The 26,483-nt window shown below is 34.8% G+C and overlaps 1 protein-coding gene and 1 long non-coding RNA gene across 4 annotated transcripts in view; one reads left to right on the top strand and one right to left on the bottom strand.

Moving 5' to 3' along the window:
• The window catches only part of znf462 (zinc finger protein 462), a 96,733-nt gene extending 72,786 nt beyond the window's left edge, over nt 1–23,947 (bottom strand). For 2 of the 3 annotated variants that reach the window (XM_015337355.2, XM_006627049.3), the window contains exon 1: nt 23,791–23,947. The gene's annotated coding sequence lies outside the window, so the exon portion shown is untranslated. Of the gene's footprint in view, nt 1–23,037; nt 23,119–23,790 lie in introns of those variants that run through there. The other variant, XM_015337362.2, reaches the window with a different exon arrangement.
• On the top strand, nt 23,173–24,968 carry LOC138237714 (uncharacterized). The gene is made up of 2 exons (XR_011189070.1): nt 23,173–23,252; nt 23,895–24,968. It is a non-coding gene; the product is annotated as an uncharacterized lncRNA (long non-coding RNA).
• The last annotated feature ends 1,515 nt before the right edge of the window (nt 24,969–26,483 follow it).

Below are 26,483 nucleotides of genomic sequence, written 5' to 3'. Positions count from 1 at the left end.
TTATTTCTTATGGGATAAAATTGGTTGATTAGTATTGTTTCAATTAGCATTGAAAGGTTCTGGTCCTCAACTCCAATGCTAAAAGGGGGACTGCCTGTCCTGAATCCTTGCCTTTAAACATCTGTCTGCAGGGTTCTGACCTATCTTTCGGTTACTGGTGTGACCTTTTGTCTACCAGGAATCACTACTGCACTTATCACAATTCGTCCTGATGGTCTTTCAATAGTGCAAGTTTTGAAATGCAAGTCTGTTACTCTGTAATTTTACAAACTTTACTGTAATTTACTTGCACAATGAAAGATAAATAAATTTTAAATTTACTTTTGTCCAAATATATGATTACTACAATACCTCTACCCATCTTCGAAACTGATTCCAAAAGAGTTATTGGGGGTCATTCTTTATCTTTATGGGGTTTTGATTAGGTGTTGTGCAATCGGATTACTAAGTGAGGCTGTTGGGATCTGTTTAGCAGGTTTTGCCATTCTTTTTTCGAAAGGTTCTTTGCAAAATCCTTCAAAGCTGCATTCCAGAGTTCACAAACCTGTCATCCTAGTTACTCAACTTTAAGTGCAAAGAGTTTTTCCAAATATGAATTTTCTACAATACAGTTTAGCTTTGTCTAACTCTACCTTTGCTGAAAGGTGGTGTAGATATACTGTACATGCACATATTTAAGGAATCAAAATCATGTTTCCCGTAGCTTCATAAACAAGCTGTTGAAATTGAAACAAGCACTTTAACAGTTTCACCCTAACAGGTGCTCTTCATTGTCTTGAGTTTGCTCTTGTTGATATTTTCTTCTTCAACTGTAACTAGCAGTATTTATTACTGATAGACCAAGTCATTAAGTACCACACCATTAAGTTGGCATCGACTAAAATTTAAGATGCCATTTTAAATGAGCCATTTCAATTCAGTTATTCCTTTTTATACATTACAGGCATAGACAAATGTGAGGGAGGCAGACATACATATTTGGAGGCTAATATCCTTCTTAACCCATGAATATGAATGTCACTTATTCTGGTAGCTACTGTAACTCTAAAAAATACACTTGCTGTAAGCAGCATTAAAGTCATTAACCAAAATCCAGAAACCACAAAAGTTCCATTTCCGTTTGCTCATGTAACTGATGCCTTCAGATTCATATTTCTTCAAGTCTACAAAACAGATGATAGTGAAAGCCATTCGGTTTGTAACTTACATTGTGTAGACAGAAAGAGTCTAGCTGAATTTGCTTTAAAAATGACACTGCAACAGCAATTTTGTTAATCCATCAGTGAGATTATTTGCAATTAAATGTAAGGAACCCACACTGCAAGGTCACATAAAGCTCCCATCTGGCCAAACTTAGCTAGCCTAGGTAAAGTCATTGAATTTATGCATTGCTCTGTTTTATTGGTATTTTGTATATATTAAGAATTTTGATAAGTATGAACTCAAGAAAAAGCTGTTTCCTTTTTACTTAAAGTACAATCAGCTACATCATAAATCAAAGAACTCAATAGCCAAGACAGCCTTGCTTAGAGGAATGTCGTTGTTTCACACAAAAAGAACTCATTGTGCTTTCAGAGGTGGCTGCAAAATAACCTTCTCAAAAGGGGGATCAATTTCAAAACTAAAAGATAAAGGATAAAGTCCAAGATTGGGGATTCATAACAGCCTTCAGCCTTTCTTTGTGTGGGAGTATCAATATCCAGAAATCTGATGGTTTAAAAGCTAGATATAAAGAGAACCAAAGAGAGAACTCACTAAGCTACTGTATTTTTTTTCTTATTGTTTACAATAATGCAAACAATATTGAGTTTGGTAGTCAAACCAATTCAAAATCTCAGATCTCAATATTTTCACTTTTGGAACCCCCTTCTGAAGATGAGATGATTGGTTGTTCGATAGCATTTATTGAGTTCCTAAGTCTTTAAAAAAAATCTGGAGCTCCTGAAAATAAAGACAACTCATGTTAATTTTTAAGAGAGCTTTTCTGTATACTTATGCAAGAATTTAAGGAACAAAGGGCTTATCTAACATATTAAAACCTTTTCATTAAAAAAAGAGCAAGATAAACATAAAATGGTTTAGAACTTGAAGCCAAAGAAGGGTTAGGCTCAACACTGCCCAGTCAAGTTCTCTGCTTCGTGAGGGTATTGCACAACCTGCTCAGTGGAACCTCCTCCCCCCCTTAACTGCTGCCTCCTGCTTGACAGAATTATCTTCTGCGTCACAGCAGAAACAGCAAGACTGCAGGCTCTGCAGACTGGAAGCCTCCATTTCACAGAGCCTGCTGCTGTTTCCAAAGCCACAACAGCATGGTACTCCACCATTTCACGATTTTGAAGGCCTGGGCAACCCCCCTTCCCATTTCTTCTCTATCATGCTACACAGATGGAACTGTTTAGTAGAAAGCAAAACTTGAGCCAGTTTCCTTTCTCATTTTTTATCACATCAAAATCAAAAAGAAGAACTGAGATCTAGTTTGCAAGAGTCCCACAAAGCTTGCCATCATCTAAGGAGATCAGACATGCAGATTTAAATTCTCTATGGAGACAGAAAAGACCACCAAAACTAAAATAATAATGTTTGAAGAAAGAGATTTTTTTGTTTGCCAATAGAAGTTTGCTATAGTGTTCCTACTGGCTGGAAATTAATTTTAACACAGGAGTATCAAGTTAAAGTTCATTATTTAAGTTTTATATACTGAAGAAAGTAGGACCATGATTTATGCATTCTGATAGAGATTATGACCAGACATGGTCAATGAATTGTCCTTTCCTGGAAAATGTCACCAGCATATAAAGATAAATTTAGTTTACAGAGCTAAACACCTTGTATAAATCATTGAGAATGAATATAACCCAAGATGAAATGTTACAGTTTCCTAAGTATGTGGGTTTTTAAAAGTATTCAAATACAAAAAACAAATACAAAAGTATTATTTTTAATATGCTCTAAAAGTTAAAGATGGATCTATTTTACTTTCTATATTAAAGAAACATCTACTTTAGACTGAAGAAGGGCAATATATTTAAAGGACACTAAACTTTCAATCCAAATCAAACAACATCATCAATCTACAGTACTGCAAAGTGTTTAAACAAAATAAACACCTTTTTTTAAAAGAGTTGCAGTATAACCAATATATTTATATACCAATATATAATATTAATGTGTAAATCCTGAGACTTGAGAGCACCACCAAACTGAGTACAGTATACAACAATGTGTGAAAAACATGGTTGCAGAACAGTTAAACCAATATTTTATGTTCTTGTAGTTTCTTTTAGCAATATAACTACCAAATGACCAAAGTGACCCAAATATCCTCCTCTCATTCGCAACCTCCTATGTTCTCACAAACTGAATTAAAGTAATTGTTTCCTGACGCAGATGCAGAAAACATCAGTTAAAAATACTTCACATTTAGACTAATTCATAAGGTTTTAAAAAACTCAACATGGAAACAAAATGCTATTTTCCATCCTCATGTGTTTACCTAGAAAACAACATGGAAAAAATATAATAAACATCAAATTACACTGTTATACCACCTTATACAGAGAGAAACCCAGGAGTGCCAAATGTCCTTCATATCCCACAGGTCTAATACCCACACCATCAAATAAATATTTATGATCTCAGCCAGTTTCCTAAGCCTTGAGGAATTTATCAGAAACCTACCTCTCAACAATATAAAAATTAAATTAGGCTACCAACCGTCTGTGCCCATCAACTGAATCTATCATATCTGCTCTCATTAGTCTACATCTTCTTGTACATCAGATGTTGAGACAGAATTATATAACCGTTTGCCAGGTGTAAAGAAAGCACACATGAACTTATTTATTAATATAATATACTTGTATTTATTATTCACACTTCAAAAGAAAATAAGGCATGATTAAGAATAATCTAAACATATCCTACTGTTGTACAATAAAAGCCAAGAAAAACCATCATAAACAGGTAGCTTATCAATGACCTTTGATAAGTAATCAAAATAATTGTTAGCAATACAAGCTAAAAAATGATTTAACTTCTGTAGTGCATAAACACTCTACATTTAATCACTAAAATACAGATGAAAAGAAGAACATGCTCAAACAAGAATAAATATATAATTCCAGGTATCTATAAGTACATTCAGACATTATGACACTCAGCTTTTCAATTTCCATCTGAACTGAAGAACTGTGCTCAGTTTAACATTTTCTTGCATTTGCTATATTATCTACCCACCTGAACTATATTATCATTATCATTATTATAATTATCATTATCAAAAACACCTGCTCACATTTCTATCTTATCAACTCAAATCTCTAATATACATTAGCTGATAAACTGTAACTTTTTCTAGCAGTAAATTGAGAGCAACTTTCAAATGACTTGTTTGCTGTTGAACAGTAAGTTACGTCCTGAAATAATACGTTCACTTGCCTATACTAACATACAGGTACTGTAACTGTCAAAATAAAGGATACACCAACATAAAGTGTCTTAATAGGGTGCTGGGCCACAACAAGCCACCGTTTCATTGTGCTTTGGCATAGATCCTACAAATGTCTGGAGCTCTACTAGAGAGAAGTAACACCACTCTTCCACAAGACATTACAGCTTTTAGCGTTTTGTTGATGGTGTTGGAAAACCCTGTCTCAGGCGCTGCTCCAGAATCTCATGTAAGTGTTCATCTGGGTTGAGATCTGACAACTGGGATGGCCATGGCACATGGTTTGCATCATTTCATGCTCATCAAAGTATTCAGTGACCACTTGTGCCCTGTAGATTGAGGCACTGAATCTTGGAAGATTCCACTCCTATCAAGATAGAAATGCTTTGCCGCAGGATGAACGTGATCTTTTATAATGGCTTTGTATTTATTGGATTTTCCTTGTCTTCTGTAGACTAGACCTAAACCATGCCAGTAAAACACACCCTATGCCATAATGGTGCTAACAGAACCCCTCACCTTGAGAAACAAGCACTTGAGCCTGTAGGCTTTTTCGGCCTGTGACACACAAGTATTCATCCTCCCACTGAGAACGGGGTAAAGGATAACTCACCTGACCATATGACTTTTTTCCACTGCTCAATACACCAGTACATGTGTTCTTCCAACCACTCTATTTGCAAAAGTGCATTTTTAGATTGCAATAAGGAATTTATGCACTTTATGTTCTTGATAAGACTGCCTGTTCATGCCTTAGATTGACATTTGCAGACAACTGATTCAGTGTTGCTTGTCAGTTTTGCTTTGCATCTCGAACCAATACATGGACATCAAGGTGGTGAAGTATGCACTTTTTTTCCAGTTGAAGAAGTCTTTCCCTTAGACTTCCATGCCAACATCACCTTAGCCATTGTTCCTAGTGAAACAGCAGCAACTTGAGCAGTCTTTACCACTGAAGCTCCTGCCAAACGTGCCTCAAAGACCACCACTCTCTCAAAGTCACTGCAATGTCTTCTTCTAGTAATGGTTGTTGAAATAATGGGCAACTAGGCCTGCCAAGTATTTTTATACATGTCCCCAAGCATGATGGGATCTTAATAGCTTAATTAACTTAGGAATCACACCTGTGTGGAAGCACCTGCTTTCAAAATACTATGTATTCTTCATGTTTCTTTTACTTTAGCAGTTACCTGTACATTGTTTACAAGAGCTTGGTTTGATTTAAGATGGAACCATATCACGTTAACATAGGCCTATACTCCATAAAAACCCAAAAGAAAAGCACTGTGTCCTATCTAGTTACAATGTCATTTTCCATTACTATAGAGATGGTCTAGTCCATTTCAAAAGTCTATCTGATGTGCTGCCCAAGACTCCACATTGGTAAAAATAATTTAATTTTACACAATAAAACAGTTCTTTTTTACGGTAGATAGTGATGTAGGTCTTCCAATGCAAAATGCAAAGGTAAGGCATCACAATTCCATTGTGCCTTGGCAAATCACCTGATATGAGCCATGCTGACTAAGGTTAACTTTACTAAAGAATTCAAGGAAAACCCATCTCCTAAAACTCCTTTCTCCAGATTGTGTTCCAGTAATACCAATTTAATTTGGAATCTAATACCAAAATTGGAAAACCCCATACAGTAAAAAAACAGAAGATATGACCAGTATTAAAAGCATGAATGCATTTTTCAGAAATACAGATCAAATGTTTATATTTGCACTTTTATGTCCACTTATTTATGTGAAGGATCTGAAGATCCAAGAGGAAAGATACAACACTCAGATCAACAAAAACCTTCTGACAAAAAGATAAAAAAACCTCCATCTTGAAAGATTTTACACAATATTCTGAAGAAGTTAAAATAAAAACTGTCATCACTGACTGAAGGCTAGATTTATTTGTGGTGACAGAAGAGGGAGAAACCAAGAGTATTTAACTACAGTACCAGACAAAAAAATTTGAGTACACCTGTTTGAAACCAGTTTTTTCTTGATTATATCTGTGCTTTAAACTGTATAAACTTGTCTATAAAACTTAATATTTAATTACATGTTATGTGTACTTATAATCTTAAGTGAACCGCATTCAAAATGTTAATTTTTCATTTTCAATAAAATGAAAACCTAAAGCAAGCAGATTTCAGTCTGGGGCCCAGGATAGTTAAAAGTCAGAAATGTGTATAACATGGTGTTAAAGCACTAAAATAAGTTTAAAATTGTCTTTGTTAGTAGATGTTCTCACAGTTAACCTCATATCACTTGATAGCCTTGGCCACAGCAGTTACTGACACTTGCAAAGTTCTTGCAATTTGTCTTAAAGATTGACTTTCATTTCTTAAAGTAATGTCTTTAAGAAATGTATTAAATAACGTATTTTTTCCTTGCTAAATTGAGCAAATTTTGCCATGTTCATTCAGGAAGTTTTGCACATGCTCCCTATATTTATAGTAATTTTGGACCCTCACCTGTTTACCAATAATTGGTGACAAATGGTAAATGAGGTTATACTAGTTAACTGTGAGAACATCTAACAAGACCATTTTAAACTTATTTAAAATTGAAATCTGCTTACTTTGGGTATCCATTTTATTGAAAATGAAAAATAAACATTTTCATTGCAGGTCACTTAAGATTATAAGCAAACATATCATGTAATTAAATATTACGTGTTTATAGTTTAAGTTATAAGTATAAGTTTATACAGTTTAAAGCACAGATAATCATGAAAAACCTGGGTTCAAGGAGGTGTACTCAAACTTTTGTCTGGTACTATAAATCGTAATTGGTGGTTCTGTTCAGTTAAACTTCATAGATGGTAATGCAGACACTTGATTAATTTTGTATAACACTGCGAAAGAGTAGGCAAACAATCAGATGCATATTTAAGATCCTACATGACCTTGGACACCTAAGAAACCTAGTGAGCAATAATGACAGACCAGTTAACAGGAACAAGCTCTATAGAGTCATAATTGTGAAGAAGATACAAAAGTTCTAACGAAACATATAACATCTTCTCAACTGGAAACTAAGGTGGATCATTCCATTGACATTAATCTGGAGGCTACTGGAAAAAGCTCACTGAGGCTCAGCAAACCAAATACTAGGAAGACATTAAAACATGAAATTAATTTAAAAGACATTAATTGGTCTTGACCAATTAAGTCCAAGTTAATGTTTTTAAAGCAGAATAAAAGTGTTCAAAGAGTCAATGAAACCCTTCTACATGCAGTGTTGGGCACCATTAATAAATTGTTGTACAATGACACAAACATTTGAGACATGTTATCAATAGACTTAGGAAAAGCTCCAAGAAAAACAATGAAAAGTTAAATGCATGCAGTATGTATTACCAGATTCTTTGAGAATTCCATTTGTGATTCATCAAACCAGAATGATGTTCTGACCAAATTTCATAAGGTCCAAATCATACATCTTAACAGGAAATAATCACTGAACTTACTGCTAAATACAATATTGGTTTCATCATAATACAGGACTGCATATCTCTTCAAATGTTGAATCTTCTGCAAGAGTAAATCAAATGCAACTAAGAATCACAGTACTGGACAAATTCAAGAATCTACACGCTAAAGTCTTACTTACCAGGAAAACTCTACACAACTTCCACAATAATTACATGCACAACACCAAGTCAATTTTTTAAAAGGAAAGCTATCTAAGTGTGGGTTTGGCTACTGTAAATATCTAGCTTAAATTCAATTGAAATGTTTTAGTTAAATCTGAAGGAGGCCATGGCAGCCAGGAAACACCAATTTGAATGCGAGAAGCTTGCATCCTAGAATGCAGAATATTTCACATAAGAAATGTTAACTCATCCAAACCTCAAAAACATGCACACTGCAGCAGAAGAACAAATCTGTAGTTTGTGTAAATATTTTCGCCACTATATGCTACTGGACTGTAATTCATATGGAATAAATCTATAAATAAGATAAAATACAGTACTTTTTTTTTCATTTGTCCTTACATTATGCAATATCTTTTTTTATTTTCAAAGGCATTTTTATTTTTCCCAAAACAACTTCATTTCCCGGTATTCAACTTCTACCTACAAGGAGCAACTGATGCCTGTACACTTGCAGCAACATAGGGGCAACATGGAAGTCCAACGACTGCATGCTGATATATCCCTGATGCAAATATATCCATGTGTAATGGATCAGTGGAAATCTCCTGCACAAATCAATCTCCTCCTAACACATTTCTTAAGATGGATAACCCAAAAAGAATTAAGAAGAGAGTTCTAATTGTTTCCTGATGAATTCAATGACCATTTCATTAGGTTTTATTTACAGCACCAGTCCAAAGTTTGAGTGCACCTCCTTGAACCCAGGTTTTTCATGATTATCTTTGCTTTAAACTGTGTAAACCTGTCTATAAACACTTAATATTTAATTACACGATATGTGTACTTCTAATCTTAAGTGAACTGCATTTAAAATGTTAATTTTTCATTTTCAATAAAATGAACACCAAAAGCAGGCAGATTTCAGTCTGTAGTAGGGCTGGGCGAACACCCACGCGCACTCGCGCAGTATTTTGTGCGCATGTGCATATCGTGCGCAAAGCATAAACATATATATCGAACATTTATCAAACTTTTGTTAAAATTATATCGAGGAAAATTATATTGCGGTAATTATCGTTGTTAAATTATCGCCCAGCACGAGTCTGTAGCCCAGGTTAGTTAAAAGTCAGGATTGTGTGTAACATGGTGTTAAAACACTAAAAGAAGTTTAAAATGGTCTTTGTTAGATGTTAGATCACAGTTAACTAGTATTACCTCATTTACCTTTTGTCACCAATTATTGGTAAACAGGTGAGGGTCCACAATTCCTATAAATATAGGGAGCATGTGCAATCATTTGTAATTCCTGAATGAACATGGCAAAATTCCCTCAGTTAAACAAGGAAAAAAGACAATCTATAATTACTTTAAGAAATGAAGGTCAATCTTCAGTGTCAGTTACTGCTGTGGCCAAGACTATCAAATGATATGAAGAAACTGGCACTCATGAGTACCAAAGCTGGCCTGAAAGGTCCAGTTTCTGTGTTTTGTGGCCCAGGTAAGTCTCTTCCTCTTATTCTGCACTCTTAACAATGGTTTCTTTGCAGCAATTCTTCCTGGTAGGCCAGCTACACGTAACCTCCTCCAAACAGTTGATGTTGAAACATCTGTACTTCTGGTTGCATTGACTTTAGCTCATAATTAAGGGTCCGTTAATCACCAGTTTCACAGACTTGTGACTCTAAGGAACGTATTCTCCAATTTTGTTCACCTTTGACCTGCCTAAGCTTTTTCAGTCCTCATGAGTGCCCGTTTCTTCATATCGTTTGATAGTCTTGGCCACAGCAGTTACTGAAACTTGCAAAGTTCTCACAATTTGTCTTAAAGATTGACTTTCATTTCTTAAAGTAACTATAGACTCTCTTTTTTCATTGCTTAACTGAGCAAAATTTGCCATGCTCATTTACGAATTACGAACTTTTGCTCATGCTCCCTATATTTATAGTAATCATGGGCTCTTACCTGTTTACCAATAATTGGTGACAAAAGTTTAATGAGGTAATGCTAGTTAACTGTGAGAACATCTAAAAAAAACTATTTTAAACTTCTGTTAGTGTTCTAATACCATGTAATACACATTTCTGACTTATAACTAACCTGGGCTACAGACTAGTGCTGGGTGATAATTCGATAACGATAATTATCGCGATATAATTTTCCTCGATATAATTTTAACAAAAGTTCAATAAATGTTCAGACTGAAATCTGCCTGCTTTGGGTGTTCATTTTATTGAAAGTGAAAAATTAACATTTTGAATGCAGTCACTTAAGATTATAAGTACACATATCATGTAAATAAATATTAAGTGTTTATAGACATGTTTATACAGTTTAAAGCACAGATAATCATGGAAAACCTGGGTTTAAGCAAGTGTACTCAAACTTTTGACTGGTATTGTATGTGAATATAAGCTAATGTAAAATACCTTTCTATAAAAGAAATACACACAAGAAAGTGTATGAACCTGGTAATTGTATGAAAAAAACATTTTCTCAATTTTTTCTCTGCAAGAAAGGAAATATATTTAAAGGAAAAAAGAGAGAAATTGAAAGGAAAGTTCCTCATGCCCAGTGTTCAACATGGTGAAGGCTCTGTAAATATGCAAGCTTGTTTTTCTATGTCAACAGCTGATGACTTTTTGGTATTTGAGAAGGACCACCAAATGCTGCAAAATGTCAACCAGTGCTGCACTCTCAGTGCTCTCCCAGCACTAGACAGTTTACTGAAGTGAAGCTTGTATTCAAGCAGGATAATGAGCCCAAACATTTCATGAAGTCGATACAGCAAAAATGCAGAAACATATCAATTTTAGACCTGAATCGCATCAAGATGGTGCAGACTGCCTTAAATGCTGCTGTTGCAAAAAGGAAACCAATGTTGATTGCAGAACTCAAAGCAGTATGCATTATAGAGTGGGCAAATATACCTCTGGAAAGGTGCCAGGAACTTGTTTCAAAATACAAAAACAAGACTGCAAGCTGTAAAGGAAGCAAAGCATATACACATAAGGTCCTTACTAGTCAAGTAAGGTTACCTAAATATATCTGCCAAAGTATGATACTTTCAATTTTAGGCACATCAGAAAATATTATACCGCAAAACTAGATCACTACTTTGATTTATATTTTTCAGAAAATAGGATTTTGCAGTAATCACTTTGTATTTTTTCTTAATTTTAACTGCCCAAAGATTTCTCAGCAATTATACAGTTATTAGCAATTATAAAGCTATAAGCAAAATTTAAAAAATGAGTAACTAAATACTATACATAAAAGTTAATCCTAACGGGAATGACTGAAGCCCATTTCCAGTCTAGACTAGTGCTATTCCTAGTAAACACCAAGCAGACACTTCTGAGTTCTTCTGAGGTACTTATACATGTCCTGACAGCCTGTAACATCTGGAAAGCTAGACCAAACCAAAGACTGGTCTAAAACTGCAGACCCTGGAGACTTTAGCTACTGAACCCAGATGACACTGATGTGATGAATGATGAATGAAGGAAGATACCAACCCTTGATATTGCAGAGACTGACCACGATGAAAAATAATGTATGTTAAACTCATTGCCTGGAGCAGGGTAACTATCAGACCTGGGATCCTGGGTCAACTGCTTTATAATTCTGTAAAGAACTCTGTAACAATCTATTGTAAAGGGACCCATTGCAGACTGGTTGAATATTACAGTTGAATATTTCCTTTACTAACACCAAAGCAAAACAGTATAAGACAGCCTTAAAAAAAACACTGCAGGAATTTAAAATGTGATTAATTTAAGGTTACTATTTGTAAAAAAAGAATTAGAAAAAATTACATTTCAAATGAGATGAAAAAAGCTGCAATCCATCTAAATATTATCATTTATATCTGATGGTGCAGGAGGCTGCTCCAGCTTCATACAACAACAAAAAAAAAACAAATGGTGTAATAGGGTTTCAGTGTAAATGAGCATATGCACAGATGACACAAAAACTTTCAAATATTTTGATGGCTTCCTGCTGGTTGCCTCCCATTAAAATTCCAGGTTACTTGGAATTGGTGTCTGTCAAGTAATGGTTAAAGATCATCTGATGTGTTCTAAGAGTACATGCAAAAGCAGGAGAAAACAGAAAAAAATGGAGAATGCAAAGACTCTTTTGGAAAGTGGACAGGAAGTCTGTTCCCACTGGGATTATTTCTTTAAGAAACGATGCATTATCTCATCTCTCTAAACATGTTATTTTAGGGGGCAATGCAGTTTCTCTTTTGAAAAAGCAACCCACTTAATGAGTTTCTGCTTGGGAGATTATGTATTGAATCACATGTATAGATCAACAAAACCACTTGAAGGTGAATGATAAAGGTATCAATCGTTTAGTGGAAAAAAAATAAAGAGTGGCAGGTTTCTACAAGATTTCCATATTAGTGCAAAGTCCTTCTCTTCAATATACAGCAATGTCTGCATTTTTGTATACAGTTTTTCATGGATGAGTACCATTGCATTCCTTTACAATTTTACTGTATCACCTCAGAGTCTGCTGAGCAAAGAGATTTTGTTTCACCTAAATTCCAACTATGTATATTTGGTGTGGAATCTTTTACATTGTCTCATCCATTTTAGAAATCATATCTCCGTGCCAGACCAAATTCCAGTGGCACTTTTTTTTTTGATATTTTAGAATTCCAAAACTTCCCAAAAGTGAAGAGCACTTCACTTTGGGGTCAACCCATCATATTTTTTTTTATTTCAACAATACGCATTTTAGGGTAGCCATGAAAGCTAAAAAAAATGTGATAAGTCCCAAAGTACATCCTTTTTAAATTAAAGATTTAAATAAAACACACCTCAATCTTTAAATAAATCTTTAAAAATAAGATTTTCATAACTTAGTTAATAAGCTTCCTTCAATTTTATTTAATTTTGAGATGAAAGTGGTTACAAGCTTGGTTGAGTTGACCCTGAATGAAAGAATAACAAGGCACACATGCGCACAGCAAATTCTGAAGCAGCTGGATCTCTTTTGAGATTAAGCTAGAATCCCTGTGTGACATTTGCATTTGTTGAATTAGTGAGGAAAAAATGTTTTAATTCTTTATAAAATAGCATTTGTTTAGCTTTACACTTCACTGAAACCAACAGACGTATGTTTTAGTTTGACAGACAATCAGTTCATATTGAATACTTCTGTCAACCACAGAAGTAGAAAAATGCTTTATTTGATGGAATCTGAATGCAAGATTATAAAATATGAAGATATGAATACTGTTGCTAAAACCAAAAGACTTGTTAAAGAACTCAGCAAAGAAAAAATACTTGCCAAGTTAGAAATAAACAGCCTTCTGCAATAACACCAGTTGTAGTGGAAAGATGAGAAATCCATTAATATTAACTTACCAGTAAAACCTTCATCTAAGTCCTTAAATATTTAATCAACCTCGGATAGAAGTGAACCTCACTGACTGGAACCGTAGATCTCTGCAACAAGATCATTCCTGTTCATTTTCAAAGAGCACCTGTCAGGATTAAGCGGTCTCGAAATTCTCCGAAGAGTTCTGAACTTTTCTACAGTTCCACAACTGAGTAATTCAAAGCAAAATTTTGTTTTATTGTGGCTGAAATGTGCTGGTAGATGGCATCCACTTTGCTCGTTATCCTCGCCCATTGAATTTATGTTGGTGGCTTTATCTTTGTAGATTACGCAAGCAGAAAAGCTTTATTGCCACTCTGCCTAGAGAACAAAATGTTCACCATTGTTTTTTTGGCCAAAGCACATTGCCACAAAAATTGATCAGCAGTGCTACATTAAGGCATTACAATATATTCAGATTAAAACACCTCAGATAGCTTCAGAATATATGACTTACATCTATACAGCTAGTTGTAATAAAATAAGATAAAAAATATAAAAGCCTTTTAACCTCTTAATCAATTGTTTCTCAAATGGGAAATATACATAAAGCTGTGTGAAAATGAAAACCCTTTTGTGTAATCTAGATGAGGTCCACACTTCTGTAACAGACTACAGACTAAGTACTAATAACAATGGTGAAAAGATCTGATTCTCAATCAGTACTTCCGCAGGACCTGACCTGTGCTGTTAAAATCAATCTCACATTACCAGTACTGTATTATATTTTGATAAGCAGACCAAATGCAAGTTTGACATGACTGCTAGAAGCATTTCTCCTTCTCCACTGCCACAGTCAAAATTAAAGTACTAAAGCATATTGTCTTGAGTTGCTTCCGTATAAAGCAGTGGTTCTCAAACTGTGGTACGCGTACCTGCAGTGGTACGCGGCGTGCCGCCAGGTGGTACGCCAAATGACCCTGGAACTGTGTTGTGTGCGCTGAAAAATCGGGACGGGTTTTCATATTTTGTATTTTTATACGTGTCGAATACGCAGCCTACGTACTACAATACAGTGCGCGCCAATACTTCAGTGGACACAAGAGATACTCTGTAATTCTAAACCACTCTATAGGAATGCGTGCCACGGACGCAAGTGACCAATTGTATTTAAAAAAAGCTATTGTATCTCCAGCAAATATGGAGGTAGAAGACTGTGCGTGATTTTGGAACAATGCCAATGTTGTAAACACAGGAATGCATATATATGCGTGCTACGAACATTGGTAATCTTGTGAGCACAGGAAAGCGTGAAAAATAACAGAAAAATATTTAAGAACTGTTCTAAGTTAATTTGAGAAAAATACACAGAGCGTCTCTGTGTTTCTCTCCCATGCGCATGAAATAAAAACTTAAAATAAACACTGAAATAAAAACGGAAACGTGGAAAAATGCAAGCTTGCGGATTGCTAAAGCAGGTAAGCCCCACACTATTATGTGTGGAGAAAAAGCTGCTGAACAGCTCGACCTGCTGCCCCCCCTGAAAGACACAGTCATTCATAGAATTATTGAAATTAAGGATTATATCAAAAGTACACTGAGCGCGTTAAGTTGAGCAGATGTTTTTCACTGCAATTTGATGAGTCTGTAGTCTATTTGGCCAATTTGCTCGTTTACGTTAGATACGAGTTTGAGGGTACATCCCGTGAGGACTTTCTGCTCTGTAAGCCGCTACCAACAGGAGCTACAGGAGAGCACGTATTTCAGCTTCTGAATGAATTTATCGAAGAGAATGGCATCGACTGGATAAAATGTGTCGGAGTTTGTACAGACGGTGCTAGAGCAATGACAAGCTGACACAGCGGTGTAGTTGAACGAATTAGGTTGCTCCAGAAATTAATGGTTTCATTGCAACATCCACCGCGAGACCTTTGCCGTCAAGAAAATGCCTGACGATTTAAAATCTGTTAGACTGTTGTGAATTGTATCAAGGCTCAAAAAATTAATTCACATCTGCTTTGCTCGACTAAACAGGCTCACCCCTCTCACTGAAATGATGCTTTTTTATTTTTATTTGTTGTTGTTTTTTTTTTCTGTAAAACACTTTGAGAAGCCACATTTTTTATATCAAACAAAGTTTATTATTATAATATTTATTATATGTATGTGTGAGTGTGTGTGCACATGCGCTTATGTTGGTCATTGAGAATTTCTGGGGTTCCTATGAGATGATGACTTGTAGGTGGTACTTGGATGCTTTGGTTGGATTAGGTGTGGTACTTGGTCCAAAAAGTTTGAGGACCACTGGTATAAAGCATTTATAATGAATAAGCTTCTATCCCATCATTAACAAGTATTCACAAATTCATATGTTCATGCAAGCCTGTTTACACTTCATCAATCACTGCTGCTACCTCATTTATGTAAGTCATGTGTAGGACAAACCATTACAATTACATTCAAAACAATGTCAATTTAAGTTAGTATTTTACAGCTGTTATTGATTGCATCACACTTTAATCCAAGGGAAACTACAAAATCCTTTCCAGAAAAAATGAACTGTTCCCAGTGTTAAAGCCTTGAGAGATCTGACTTTAATGGAATATTTTCCACTGTGGCCTGGACACTTTTTTCCTGCTGCACAAAAGGTCCATAAATGTTATCACGAAATGCATTTTTTTCAGGGAAGCCTCTTGAATATTTCTTTCCGCAGCAAAGCATTCAGATTCCATCAATCTAAAAACCAGAAAACCATCATTTTTTACACAATTTTCTTCCTTCTGAGACTAAACCTGCTGCTTTGCACTTAGGAGATTCTATTTTAAGTTATCTTCGGAGTGGCAGAAAAAAAAACTAGCATAAAGGTAAATGTTCACCATCACTAAAGTGATGTGACTTTACTTTTTTAATAAATCCTAAAAACATTTTTATAAAAGATTGCAAATGCCATTTTTTGCAAGATACTCTTCTGTACATTAAATAACTGCACAACAGGTGAAATGCTAGCTCAGATGCTAAAATGACAGAACCAATATACAACAGCTAACTTAATCAGTCTACTTTTCTTTTTTTCCTATTTTTGTAAAGATTTTAAGATTCCCATTGCCAAAAAATGAAGCTGTTTGAAAATTTTAAGTTAGCTATCCCCATCTATTTTCTTACAATACATTGCAGGTCAAATCCTTTAGCAGTTTTAAGGCATTCTGTAACGATTTACTGAAAATTGAAGTAGATCAATTCATAAATGGAAGTGTGCGCGGTCTTTCCATCTAAAGGCCCTTTCACACTTATTTTGCTAGAGCGGGAATGTCAAACCCATTCCTAGAAAAGCCTAGTTTCTTCTATTTCTTGTTACAACCAGGGAAGGTATTTAAACAACCCAATAATTTTCTTAAACATATATAGAATGATTCTTAAAATCTCTTACATTTGAGTTACAAGGTTACTGAAAACATTCACTTAATAAAAGGTGCAGGTACCTACAAAAATCTCAGAGCCATTAAATTATGGCAAATTTTACAATTATTCAGTTAATTAGACCAACTATGTTAGTGAGAGCTTTGGTGAAAGAAAAATGTAATGACATCAGACACAACAGGCACTGGTATCCCTATGTTCTCATTGCTACTTTCAACAAAGGGAAAAGCTCTCCCAATCAAGTCTAACTCAAGTCTTTAAAAACGTGGAACCATGCATGAAAGAAGCCACAAAAGCAATGCAAATGTGGCTTATCATTGTACTCCACAGAACTCTGTTAGTGTTTGTAACCACTGCCACATTCATTCTAAATGACATCCATTAGTTGGAACATGCTTTTTAAGAAAGTCTCAAAATACTAGTCTTACACAGAGCACACATCAGCACTTTGTCCATACTACCCTCCCTTCATTAAAAAAATAAATGTAGCAAACCACAGTAAATGATGAAACACCCTTTTGATTAAAGAACATTGCTGTTGAATATTGGTATTCGCCAGTTAATACCACTCCATTTACAACAGCGCCTATGTTCATCCCAATGGTCTGATAGGACCTTGTACAATCTCTGAACAAATTTCCCTTTTTATGACACCAGTGTCTGTTTTATTCTTTCCCAACTTAACAATTAGTTCAATTAAAGCTCCTAATTAAACCTCCTAATTTACTAAAAGCTTAGCTGGTTTGAGACCAGCAAACACTGAAGTCCTGAGGTCCAAGATCAAGAATCCCCGCTTTAAAGTACAGTTATTTGCTTGGACACCTACCTGGTTATTTTATTCATGTAGGAGTCAGACATTGTGTGTAGTACAAAATTACCATACGCAATAGTATAAAGGGAACATGGTGCTTCCTGGATTAATATTGAAACCTAGCAGGTATTTCTTCTGCTCTCCAACTAAGCATTTGCTTCTTGATGGCAATTGTATTAAAACTAATGACTAAGGAAAGAAATGCAAGTTGTTTTATTTGGTAGTAAGTGATGAGTGTTCAGAGGTATGAAGTTTCATCACTTTTCATAAAAACAGCTTGAAGTGTAAAGGCCCTTTTACACTTATCATTCAATTTCCCATATATTCTTTTCATTTTGGCCCCAAGTTCACTCATCACTGCTTGAGTTCAACCCTGTTTGTATTCACTTTTTGTCTTGCTTAAAAAAATGGGGTGTTTTATGACGTGACTTTTTCTGTGTAAATAAGTAAGAAGTGCTCACTTTAGGCCCCTGCTCTTTAGGAGCTAAACTCTGGTCAATGTCCATCTCAGTTCTCCAATCTAATGTCAATGCTTATTGAAAATCTTCCCTTCATCCTCTTGGAAACCAAAATTCAGAGTTAATAGCCTTTTTGTACTTGTAAGACTTTCAAATCCTAAAAGGCCATAAAGGGTAATGTCTGTCATAACTAAAGGTATGGGTAAAACGTAAATACAAATTTTTCTCAAGCGCTTCTCCAGGTGAAACTCAATACATGCCACATAGTAAATGTTATTATTTATTCAAATATATAATTCTCAATAATGCGTGCAGTCTTCAAAGAAATAGTGAAAATTTAGTTGTAATGATAGGCTGTATGTAGCAAGGAAGAACTTATCTATTAATGAAATGCAACTGACTAACCTTTAGTATTCCATCTTTTAAACTGTTAAAAGACTGTTATCTGATTTTCACTACAAAATGGTACTGAGTTAATAATCTGCTATGTACTGTAGGTTAGATTAATTATCATGAACATTATTTAGTGGAATATAACCCAAAAATATTGCTTTCAATCTGTACTTTGTTAGTTTTTCAATTTGTTTTATTTTAGGCTTTTCTTGTTAATGCAATCAAAAGTCATAATCCACCTCATTATTTTACAACTTTTGTCAAAGCAAGAAATTTGCTTTGGAAAGCAATATTGGTTTCAATCATGTTACTCTGGACTGAAAGATTTGAAAAATAAATGCATTACAGTAATTAATGTAGTAGAGGCAAACTGAGATGAACATCTTGATGCCCAGAGCACCAATGGCACATATTCCTAAAACAATATGACTATACATTTGTAATATTTTTTTATTTCCTTATTTTTGACAACAAAAAATCTTGACATTATAATTAATGTTTTTACATCTCTATAGCTAAGTACATGTTGCAAATAGTGAAATCAGTCCGATAAATAATAATAATCAATAAGAGACTGTGACCGATTCTAAAATAAAGTTACCAGTCCTCTTGTCATTCTAAATAAAAATGTCATTATTCAGGAAAAGCAGGTAATTAATTTCACAAGATTCGACATGTGGAAAGTTAGAATTCAAGACTGGGATAGTATGAATATATATACATTTTGTACAAAGAACATAACTTTGACCATATATATTTAAATATTTAATGCCATTATAAGAAGCTGCTTAAATCATAATAATATACAGCTTATACATAGTGACCATTTTAGGGGTTAAAAGATAAGATAATTGGCTAACTGATGCACAATTCAGTACTTAAACATTTGTCAAGTATGTTTTATTTTAATGTGTACAATGCTGAAATTTGTCAAAGGTGTGGTCGAGTCCTTCATGTATTCATGTATATTTCTAGAGCTAGTACTAATCTAAAAACAGCTTAGATAAATTACAGGGATATACTGTATGTCCAGGGCTCACAAAGAATAACAGGACCATTTGTGAAAAGAACTGACAACACAAACAGCAGCACTGAGTGGATTAGATTCATGTCAGATCGCGAATAAAAGACAGGGCAGCACCCGGATGTCTGTATGGATATATAGAAAATGAAAAATTAGGTGATTTTTTCTATCATTCTGTAATATTCCCAGAAAGACGTGTTATAAGAGTGACGCACCTCAAACTGATTAAAGTAGTTGTAGGTGTGGCCTGATCATGAAATACCTGGGGCCATGGATAGCATGCACACAAAAGGCAACTGGAATGTTCCACTCTGTGCTTTGTCTGGGTTTATTAAAATGACTCACAGAACTTTAGAACAATGTGGTACATATTGCAGAATAAGACCAAATAATCTAATCACGAAGAATAAATGGACTGAAATAACCCACATTTGCATGTATTTTTATACTACTTTCTTTCTCTATAAAGTAGATGACAAAAAGTTAACACTGTCATACAGTATGATGCTGTGCTTTCCCTGTAAATGGGACAAATTTGGAGCAAATCTGCTTTGAAGAAATCAAGGTGAGAATGAAGGCCACCACTCAATAGCTTTCTTGTTGATGATAATCATTTTTCTGGCATGTAAAGCCTAATGTTGCTTTTAATAGTGGCAAGTAATTTAACATCTTTGATATTTTGCTCCTACAGTATATGCATTTGCTGAATTTATCATCAAGCAATTGCGGGTTCCATTCCATTTTTCCTGGGACTATGTGAGGAACAAAATTCATAAATCTCAATTTTTTCTTTCTTGACAAAATACTTTAAATCACAAAAAATAGAAAACCTAATATATTGAGGTTTGTACTGCAGAAGACAGAGGTTCTCAGTTATAGTCACAAGAGATCTGTCTCTTCTGCTTTTTTGTTCTAGATGAGTTCTCAATTGCAGGCTAATTGATTTGGATTTTTTTAATCTGAGGCATACTTTCAAGTTTCATTTAATCTCTTATATATTTGAATGACATTTGTAATTGGTATCAAACCAGCACAAATCAGAACTCTCCTCATTCAGCTGTGCTACCTGAAATGCAATAAACTGGATGAATGAAGGATAGAAAAAAATAGGGGAGAATTTGATACAGTCATTCCTGCCTGTATCATAAACTGTTCACTTATTAACAACTAAACAGATCAATGCACAAATTTAAGTAAAGTGAGGAAAGAATGCATATAGTTCATTATCTATAAATTCTTTTAAAAAATAAGTTATTTTTTTAATTATTTAATTATTTTTAAAATCAAAGACTGAGTGCAGAAAAAACTCAAGCAAGTAGATCAATTAAAGACCAGTGATTGAGAGATCAGTTGAAACTGGGTTCCCCATTAATAGGATTGAGAACAAAAGGTACAATAAGTGAGCAGCAGTATATAAAAAAATAAAATGCAAACCTAGAAGAAAACCATAAAAAGCATCTCACAACCAAGCATTCTATTTGTACAGAAAAAAAACATTTACATATTCTACATTATGAAGACCTCCAACCAAAAAGATATCTAAAAATCTAGCAAGAAAAAAAAACTCTTAGTTGTAGACAACAGGTGAAGAAATGGCTGCAATTTCAGAAGCACAAAAGTAAATATGCTCCCAATCTTGAGGGTCAATAAGGTCCAACTTTATGCATTTTCAAACATGTAAACGTCAAAATGTAATGGGTAAGGTTGTGTCTAGCCAACATAACACCACAATAAAACCTATGAAAAGGCATTGTTAAATGAATCATAATTAGGATCATACAAACTACTTTGAAATATGATTGTGGAATATTATTTGAAAACGTTCTTGAGAAACAAATATTGTGACTGTTGTTTTAAAACCAAGGAGAATTATTATTTAATTATGGAAAGCCCAGCTGAATTCAAAGTGGAAGAGGTGGGCTGAGAGGAAGGAAAATTTTACTGAACACCAATGTTTAAACATAGTTGCATGACATCATCATGCTCATATCCATATTTTAAAGAAAATCTTGTGTTCAATTCTTTATATCCTTGAGAAAATATGGTCATCAAGAACCAAACTGGAAGATTTTGTAAAAGGAGAACACAACAGAAATAATTTGAGTCCATCAACTATTGAAGCCATCAAATAATAAAACAGAATAGGTAGTTTGGCCATTAAATAAAATACCACCATTTTGATAGCTCACAGCATAGCAGCTTTGCACAAAAAGATTAGCTGTCTAGATCTCTCTCCTTGCATTCTTGTAGGAATCACCAAACTACAGTAGCCCATAAAAACCTCTCAAATAATATGGATAATTGCAGTATCCATGTGTTGAATTTACCAAAGATGTATCAAGTTGAAATATAAAACCAGAAGATTTGGAATTCTGCAGCAATCTGATTTTTTAAATGCATTTATATCCATTTCCTGATAAAGTATGTTATATGTACAAATTACGCATTATGAAAGAATACTCAAGATACATGAAAAATAAACCTGCATAAAAAGAAAATAACTTCCCTTTGTTCTATGTAAATTTTCCAAGCTTCCCATGAGTTCTAACACTAGACAAACATAAGAATTGTCAAATAATTGTCAAAATGGCACACATGCATTACACATTTCAAATTCAAAATTCCACATATCCAATAGTGATTTCTTTCTACTATAGATGTTGGGAAACCAAAGCTATTGGTTGATTTTTGTAAATTGTATAGGAATGCAATATATTTTATTTTCCTTAGTCGTAACACAGAATATAAATATTTTAAAGAAAATGTAAAACATTGAGTTATATATAAATATGATGAATTCATGAGGTTCTCCTCTGTACATATTTTAATTTGTTGTGGTGTCCCACATGCCTTGTGAATGAACACCACTACTGTTATGGGACTCTAATGAGTTTATGAATGCACAACCACAAATTCACAGCCAATGTGCTAATTAAATCCATAACCAAAGATGTTAAAAGATCAAAAGTTTGTCTCGAGTAGCATATTCTGTAAAAAGCACATTTGGAAAACATAGACTTGAAAACCACCTAGTCTTTGTTTCCTTCTTTTATCATCTAGAAGAATCAGTCACACTTAATTTGAGAATGCCATCATCAAAGGAACATCTCATCAGCTTAGGAACTCATACTCTGTAAAACTAAAATATTTCAAAAGCTCCTGAAGGCCACCAGCTTTCTCTCTGTCTACAACACCAAGGACTTCTGGGTTCTGCTACTGCATAATTAAGCATTAAAATTCCTGTCTCATCCATGGCTCGTCTCCCTCCATCACACCGTCGATCCCAATCCCTTTTCAGTCCTGCTTCTGGAAGCTCTACCGCCCTCCATTTTCTTGTGAAGTCCACAGTAAAGCAAAAACTTAACCATGACTTCACAAGACAAAGCATTCTTGCAAGCTTCTATTTGTGCCTGGGCTGGAACCTGCACAAGCAAAAGTCATACTGATAAGCTAAACAACAAAGTCAACCTTTGTTCTTGTTGGGGATTTCTGACTTCAGTCTCTCCTTAGAGACTGCTGTGCTTTCCTCCATTTTATGGTGAAGCCCACAATGACATACCTGACTTCAGAGCCCTGTCAGCACAGACATCCAAACCCCAGCTTGCAGCAGCAAAGGGAGAAAAAAACAAGCCAATTGCAATTAAAGAAATACCCCCTCAGAACTGGAAGCTTCAAGTCACTCGTTAGGAAAAACAGAAAATCCAGCCGTTTAAATTTAATCGGTGTTAGGGAAGCCAATAGGATCAACAAAAAACCTGGACAGAGCTTTTTTGAGTGAGTATCTGGACTTGGACCAGCAGCAATGCCAGACAGTCGTTAATGGAGGCTCAGCTCTTTTAAACACTAGTGCTGGGAGAGGAGAGCTATCCGTGCAATGGCTTCTCCTTCCAAGCTAACGATCAAAAGAGAGGGAGAAAGCAAAATCCCTCACCAGACCTACCTAAATAAAACTCTCCCGGGTACTCGTACACAACGCAAGCTCTAGTGAGGTCCTGTTTAGAGTCTCGATTTCCAAAAAACACGTACAAATAAATGGGTGGTAGAAAAAAATAAAGAGGTCACGTTCTGGCTGGCTTTACATGTTTGGGTGCCAACACGAGCTTTCTTCATTTCTTTCTTTCTCTTTCTTTCTATTGCTCTCGCTCTCTCCAAGTCACCACGACTGGTCCTAAACTAAAAAGAAAAAAAACCTTCAGCTTTTTCCAGCTCATTAAACAGACGCTCTCCAGGTTTTTCGTTCAACCACAACATCTTGTTTATGGATCATTAATAAAGCAGTGATCTTAACGTTTTGGATTCGCGTTTTACTTACGAGTTCGTCCAGAAAAGAGACCTTTCTAAAAGTTGTTTTGTGTCTCATGCGTGTGCCCGGTCTAGTGGATGATCGCCATCTTTCCTGCTTCTCCTTTGCTGCAGCTGCAGATGACCTGAGATCCGTCTGTCTCTGAATAATGAGCAACCAGAGAGACAAGGAAGACAATCTGCAAAGCAGGCAACACAAAGAAGTTTTGGAGACTAGCAAGCACCAGGGGGTGCGCAAGAGTTTGCAATGATGATACAAGCAGAATGGACAACGTGGTGTGTATCCATAAAGCTTCTTAGATCGCAATCAAAGCTAATTAAAAAGGAAAAAAAATCACTCCAGTGGACTGATTTCCGTAAGCATTCCAGTACACCTCGAGTTTTGATATTTTCTCTAATGCCTAAACAGCGCTGTTTTGGATTTTCTTAAAAATACAGTGTTGATTTTTGCAAACATCTTGAGTTTCAGCAGTGCTGATCTCACGCAACTAGGTCATATAAAAAAGTGTTATGGGGTTGAAGAGGTATTTGGGGGACTTTTGGACAGTTTGTAAAGGTTTATGCTAACATTCATAAATTAACAGTGATGCACAAATAGTTGACCTGCACACTTATTTTTATACATGTACTATACAGTATATGTACACAGTTGCAGATGAATGATGGCAACATTTGAGACATTGACAGTTTGCTGTTCTCTAGTTCACTTAGATAAATACGTTATATTACGGAAAGGTCCCTGATGAATTAACCAAATTAAAACGAGTGCAGGTGTAAGTTTTGGCCATATTTGAAATGCATATTCTTTCGAATACAATTTTAAAATATGAATATTTAATCTACCTGAAATGTTTCCCATTACTTACTAGTGTGCAGACCTCAAAAAGGTTCTGTCTTTGATAAAAAAGTTTAAGAAACTTTTATTGTTCTAAAGTAATTTGTGAATATCATTGTTTCAATCACCACCACTTTAAATCTGATAAATACCTGTCAACCAAATTGAATATTCACCTGTGAAATTTACTTTACTAGCCCGTTAGATTATAGACCATAAGTTACGTTTACGTGGATAACATAAGGCCAGTTTGCATTTGTGTGTTTCCTTAATGTTCTAAAGCCTACATTGAAAATAAATGTATGTCTTTCAGCTGCATGATCTTTGAAACTGAATAAACAGGATCTTTTAAACTGAATGTGTTAATCTTGATAAATATGCTTTGGAAATATTAATATATTTTTTTCAATGTCATTTATTTTATAATTATTACTTCAGTGAATTTTTCTCACATTTTATGATGAATTTAGGAATATTCTCTTGTTACTTCACTAAATGTTAAAAGCAAAAATGTGACTGATAAGTGTATACAGTAAATGTAGCACTGAAATACTCCTACCTTGTGCTTTGTACAAACAAAGTTTCTTTGATTGGCTGCATATCAGTGTTCATATCAATATAACTGGGGTTAATGGAAAACAAAAAATAATGACAGAAATGGGAAAAAAGCACTATATACTGTACATAGACCTACTGTAGGCTGCTGTAAAAGAAATGTGATCCATAGAAGTTCTTAAATCTATTCCTCTATTATCTATGATTTCTTTAGCAAAATTTCATAACATGTAACAGAATTTGTGCTCTTTTCATCTTCATGCCGTCCTAAACACTTAACATATTCATACTCAGCTTGCCTCAGTTACTGTACGTAATATTTTTGCCAGCTATTGGGTATGTTTTCAGTTGTTTTCAATGTCTGTTAAACAACACCACATACTAGTCTGTTCAACTTTCACAAACAGATGTTTTGAGTCATTTTAGACTGAAATCTCATCTATCGTACATAACCGGATTTAAACAAAACATTGATCCACATATCAATCACATAATCTATAACCGGTAATTAATACCATTAGACCGGGACAAATAAATCAACACTTTAATTTAATTGTGTCCTATAAGTACATAACAGACAATTAAAAAAATTAATTTGTTGAGACATGCTGGAAATAGATAAAAACAAGAATCCTGAAATACACTACGTTCTTGAGGCCTGCATTTGGCCATCATTGGCCTAACTGATCAGCATGAGATCATTTTGAAAATAGCTTATTAGCAATTCAGTCAGTGAAGTACATGAAAGTAACATATGTAGAGGAATTCTTCCCCATAAGAACCTTATGGATTTAGGGATATATACAGTTGCAAGAAAAAGTGCGAACCCTTTGGAATTACCTGAATTTCTGCATTAATTCCTCAGAAAAATATGAGAAGATCTTCAACTAAGTCACAATAATAGTCAAACACAATCTGTTTAAACTAATACATAAACAATTTTACTTCTTCTTGTCATTACTCATCCCATCATTTAAACATTCACAGTCTAGATTGGAAAAAGTATGTGAACCTCTAGGCTAATTACTTCTCCAAAAGTTAATTGGAGTCAGGTGTTCCAATCATGAGGAGGTGTGGGTTGGAGGTGCTCTGCCCTATACAAAGATTGATTACTGACAGAGTCTCCTCTTCTCAAGAAAGAGCTGTTCATGTGAACCATGCCCTGATAAAAAGAAATAGCAGAGAACCTTAGAAGAATTGCATAAAGCTAGAAAAGGCTAAAAAAGCATTTCTAAAGGCCTGGGTGTTCATCAATCCACAGTAATACAAGTTTTCTAAAGTACAAATGGAGGAAGTTCAGTACTGTTGCTAGG

The sequence above is a fragment of the Lepisosteus oculatus genome, chromosome 3, assembly GCF_040954835.1.
Source record: "Lepisosteus oculatus isolate fLepOcu1 chromosome 3, fLepOcu1.hap2, whole genome shotgun sequence".
Taxonomy (NCBI): domain Eukaryota; kingdom Metazoa; phylum Chordata; class Actinopteri; order Semionotiformes; family Lepisosteidae; genus Lepisosteus; species Lepisosteus oculatus.
The sequence above is the reverse complement of the archived record's forward strand: the minus strand, read 5'-3'. Positions and strand labels throughout refer to the sequence as shown.